The sequence below is a fragment of the Camelina sativa genome, chromosome 1 (assembly GCF_000633955.1).
Source record: "Camelina sativa cultivar DH55 chromosome 1, Cs, whole genome shotgun sequence".
In the NCBI taxonomy this organism is placed as follows: Eukaryota; Viridiplantae; Streptophyta; class Magnoliopsida; order Brassicales; family Brassicaceae; genus Camelina; species Camelina sativa.
The window spans coordinates 5312560-5318071 of record NC_025685.1 but is presented as its reverse complement, the minus strand read 5'-3'; the positions used below and the strand labels follow the sequence as shown (position 1 = coordinate 5318071).

Below are 5512 nucleotides of genomic sequence, written 5' to 3'. Positions count from 1 at the left end.
TAGTAAAACTAGTAGTAGTACTAATTATGATTTTTTTATATTGGTTGGTTTGGCAGGATACAATATGCGAGAACGTCAGCCTACATTTTAAATTTGAAGGACGCATGTATAGTATAATGTTCAAGAGGAATATAACATTGTTGATGTTAAAAGCAAGGATACAGAGGAAGTTTGGGTTTGTTGTAAGTAACGTTCAGTTGCAGCTGAGCTACAAGCCACTACTGGTAGAAACATTGGAGCATTGTGAGCTTAATGATGATGAGGATGTTAATGTTTATCTAGACTCCGTTAATTATGAGAAGCGAAGATGTATGTTGTTTGTGAATGTCATCCATTCCGAGCCTCAGCCTGAGCAAGTTCCCATAGTGCCCACAATGCCCACAGTGCCCATTGTGGACCAAAGTTCTGTTGGTATGAACTTTGAAAACCAACATGCGAAGGATGGTGAAATCGGACCTAACACCATTGTTGTCTACGTAGGCAAAGAAAAGGCTGTAGAGGGTGATTCTAATAAAGAGGTTGAAGCTGAATCACGTGATGAAGGTGATGAATATACTGAGCCACGACCTATTGTAGAACCGTGTAAGTATATTGAACCATGGGATGACGATTTGGATCTGACTAAACTTCAAGAATTTCCAAACAAGAAGGCATTGCAAGATGTGGTGGATAGAGCTTCATTCGCTAACTGTTTTAGTTTTGAAATAGAAAAGTCGGACAAGGTGCGTTATGTGGTCAAATGTCCTAAAGAAGGATGTAATTGGGTTTACGAGGTGGTAGGATTCGAGGTACATATATTTTCTCGATTAGAAGGCACAACAAGATGCATACATGCTCTCGGGCTATTCAAAGTTCAAGCAACAGTAAGAGACAAGGCACTCCACAATTAGTTGCTTCTCTTTTACATGGTGATTATCCAGGGCAAATGGAAACTCCACCTCCGAAAATTATCATGGATCTTGTCAAGAAAAAATTAGGTGTTGATATATCATATTCCACGACTTTGAGAGGGAAAAAACAAGCTGTTACTGATTTGAAAGGTAGCTCAAAAGAAAGCTACAAGATGTTGCGATGTTATCTGCACATGTTAGAGAAGGTTAATCATGGTACAAGATCATATGTGCATTGCAATGAGAATAATAAATTCATGTACTTGTTCATAGCTTTTGGAGCTAGCGTTGAAGGATTTAAAGTCATGAGGAAAGTTATAACTATGGATGCAACTTTCCTAAAGAACAGATATAAGGGTGTTCTTGTAATTGCGTCGGCTCAAGATCCTAACCGTCACCATTATCCCTTGGCGTTTGGTGTTCTTGATGGTGAGAATGATGCAAGTTGGAATTGGTTTTTGGAGATGTTGAAAACCGTTGTTGGGGATTCTTCTGAAATAGTATTTATGACTGACAGAAATACAAGTCTCATAAAAGCCATAGCTAATGTGTATCCTCTGGCTCATCATGGTTTTTGTATATGGCATTTATCCCAAAATGTGAAAGGTTATGCTCGTAACGTGAACAAAGACGTTGTTGCATGGAGATTCATGGAGTGTAGTAGGTTTTACACAGTGGCTGAGTTCAACATTGCTTACGCTTCTTTTACGACAAGATATCCTTCTGCTGCCAAGTATCTTGAAGAATCTACCCAGAAAGAAAGATGGGCAAGATGTGTTTTTCCAGGAGATAGATACAACCTAGACAGAAGCAACTGTGTTGAATCGATGAACAACGTATTTAAAGATGCAAGGAGGTACTCCTTGATATCCATGCTTGATGCAATACTTAAAAAATTCTCTGAATGGTTTAATGAACATCGGAAAGATGTTGTGTCTGGATCAGACGCAAATAAATTGGTGCCTTTAGTGGAGAACTACTTACATGATTTATGGGCAACTGCTGAGAAACTAAAGGTGACAGAGCTAAATGGTTTCGAACTTGAATACAATGTCATTGACAGTAACGGAAAGCCTTATTTGGTGAAGTTGCGATTGAGAAGTTGCAGTTGCAGGTTTTTCGATATACAAAAGTATCCTTGTGTGCATGCATTGGCGTCTTTCATTACATTCTAAAAATATGGAGGTAAGGATATCGAGTTACATGAGTTGTGTTCTAAGTATTATTGGACGGAGCTGTGGGAAATTGCATATTGCAGGACAATTTATTTAGTACCTGATAAGTCTCGATGGGATGTCCTAGATGAAGTCCAAGATATGCATATCATTCCTCTGGATCGGAAAATAAAAGGGGGAAGAAAGAAAACAAAAAGGTATGCATCTGCTGGGGGAAAACGAGCAAAAACTCGACCTAGGACGCAGAATAAAAGGCGCCGGAGACAAAGACTCCAATGGTTGTTATTTGGATATTCTTGTAATGTTCATGTTTGATTCACCTCTTCATGTATCAATTGTGTTTGGTTTGACGAATATCTACTTTTTATGGCATGACTCCCTCTTGAAACTTAATTTGAAACTTAATTTGAAGTCTATTAATGTTTTCTTCTTTTAAAATATGTGTATATAAGATAGTAGAACTAGCACAACTAAGATAAAACTGGTAAAAATGGTAAAATTGGTACTACTGAAAATAATAAAATTGGTGCTACTACCTAAAACCAGTGTTGACAATGAGTTGACAATACATATTGTATAAATGTTCTACAAAGGTTTCTACTATAAATGAATAATTTTCTAAAATATACTAATTTTAATTTATTTATGAAAGAATCTCAACAAGTGTTTCCTAACACTTTTAATGTCACTTTGTAAATAATAATCAAGTAAGCATGAAAAAGTTATAGAATTATAAGTTTTAACTTATGAAGTTGCAAAAAGCTGGAGAAGAAGATTCTTCTGACGAAGAGCCGGAAGATTTCATCAACGATCCCGACTATGGTAAATATCCTTTTTTTTTTATTCTTTCACCTACTCTTCTCTCTTCTCTGTAGATTTATCTTTTCATGTGTTTACTTTCTTCAGATCCTAAAGCTCTTCAGACTCGTTCCCCTGCAAAATGTGACTCAAAGGTATGTGATCGGTTAAGTTACAATCGCAGATTGCTGCTTAATTATGCTAGAAATCTATGAAATTTAGCATGCCTTGTGATGTAGCAGAATCAAGTTTCGTACTTTTTAGAGAATTTCCATGCATGTTGAAGACTTTGGTTAGTGACCATGAACTTGTCATCTTCATCTTTCCATGGAATGTTTTAAGTTTTTACATTTTTGGAGAATATACCAGCGTGTCTATGTAGTTCAAACCATTGTTCATTCTCTATGGTCTTCTCTTCAGGTGAGAATAGCAGTTGTGGTTGGAAAGTACACTAGTCTTACTGATTCATACCATTCCGTGTTGAAGGTAATTGGATCCGTATGTTTTTTTTTTAAACCAAAAAATTGTTATGCATTAACTTTTCATTTTCACTGCAGACCCTTTTGCAGGCTTCTGTTGCATGTCATAGAGTGGGTTGCAGCCAGTGACCTTGAAGACATAACTGCACAGGAGGTAAGTCTGGCTTTCGTTGCTCTCTGGGTACGGCAAATGCATTTAGTCTCATCAGCTTCTGTATGACTTACTATTGCAGGCGCCAGATGTCCATAACGCTTCATGGGATCTTTTGAAGGTAGGTCAATCTAAATGGAGCCTGGCGTACCAATTCGTTTCGGTCATTATCTTTGACTCAACATTTCGCTTGTTGCAGGGTGCTGATGGTATCCTAGTACCAGGAGGGTTTGGTGATAGAGTGCAAGGGAAGATACTCGCCCCTGAAGTTCAAGTTCCTTTCCTTGGCGTATGCCTGGTAATGCAGCTGGCTGTTGTTGAATTTCCCCGCTCCACTCTCGGTTTTCTTGATGCAAACAGTACAGAGTTTGGACCAGAAACTTCATGCCCTTGCGTCTTATATATGCCAGAGGTACTTGGCCTCTGTCATTTGATTGATTACATGTTTCCCATGTATCGAGTATCTACTTATACTTGTTCAATCTCTTTTTAGGGATCCACAACTCATATGTGGGGCACAATGCGCTTAGGGTCAAGGGGGACTTACTTCCAGGTCGCTGATTGCAGGTCTGCAAAGCTGTAAGATCACTATTAGGATTCATTTCCAAAACCTATATAACTTATTGTTCTTGTTCATTCAGGTACGTCAATGCAAAGTTTGTTGATGAGCGACACCGGCACAGTTACGAGGTAACATTTCAGCTTCTTGTATTTTACATGTTTTTTTCCTTAAGATTTTTTGTTAATTATTGAAAGTGAAATATATGAATTATTAGCAGGTAAATCCAGCCAGATATGATATCAGAAATTGAGAAGGCTGGCCTCTCTTTTGTTGGGAAAGATGAGATTCGGTGTCGTATGGAGGTAATATGCTCATGGAAAACTTGTTGAATGTGTGACTCAGTTTGAGCTTGAACAATATATGAATGCTTTTGTGATGTTGTGCTTCATTTTTCTAGTGGCTTGGTGTGCAGATTGTAGAACTACCAAGCCATCCATACTTTGTGGGTGCTCAGTTTCATCCTGAGTGGAAACCTTCTACATTGTTTCTAGGTTATTGTTGGATAGTGTTATGAATACATTTGTAAGATTCTGTGTTGATGGTGTTTGTGATTTACTAAGAAACACTTTGATACCACAGGTCTTATCGCAGCAGCGTCTGAAAGTCTCAAGGTGAACAAAGTTTCGATAAATGGAGTAGCCAATGGAACTGCAACGGGGAAAGTTCATCAGAACGACATGTGTACAGCAATGGAAACGGGCTTCACCAATCACCACTGACTCAAGAAAGGAACAATTTTACTGCTTTTTTAAAGTTTTTTTTTTTCTTTTTTCTTTGCTTTTAATCAAAGCTTTCGTCAAGGCCAGTCTACATGTATAGTCCCTGAATTTTGTTTCCTTGTCAGAAAGACTTGTTGAGTTTCGTTGTTAGGGTATGGGGAGAGACATGTATAAATATGAATGTGCTTCCTGTTCTATAAGGTTGCTTTTTTGCCTTTCATAGCTAAAAAAATCTATAATCTAGTTTCTTCAGGACTACACAATGTTTCCCCCCTTCAGTTGGAATTTTGTTGCCATTCTCATTACTTGTGTTTTGTCCGATCCCATTTCTCAGTATTCATTGTATCATTGATGTCCCAAAGTGAACAAGTTATGAAAAAAAGTTGATATAAAAATTGCGTCATTATGTATGAAAACAAAACATATCCAATAGATATATAGCTTTTGAAATCAAAGAACAGAATCGCAGATTCATGAAAGCTTTGAGCTTTATAAAAAAAAACGCACAGAGACAGATTGTTAATCTTCTTGTCCTAAAGGAGACACCTTTACTTTTGGTCTGGTCTGGTTAGGAGACGGTCATCTTTTACTTCTTGCAGAGATTCGCCTCGATTGCTTCTCTTCTCTTCGATTCGACTCTAGGGTTTCTCTCTTCTCGTGTCGTGATTGAAAGTTTCAGTTTTTTTTTGTTTGGGGTATCAAAGAGGGTTCTGATTTCATTCCGTTGCTTCAATCATT

General features: G+C 37.7%; 1 long non-coding RNA gene across 1 annotated transcript; it reads left to right on the top strand.

The window, feature by feature from the left end:
- On the top strand, nucleotides 3992–5199 carry LOC104777181. Its single transcript, XR_002038219.1, has 5 exons — nucleotides 3992–4060; nucleotides 4135–4183; nucleotides 4273–4357; nucleotides 4468–4546; nucleotides 4635–5199. It is a non-coding gene; the product is annotated as an uncharacterized LOC104777181 (long non-coding RNA).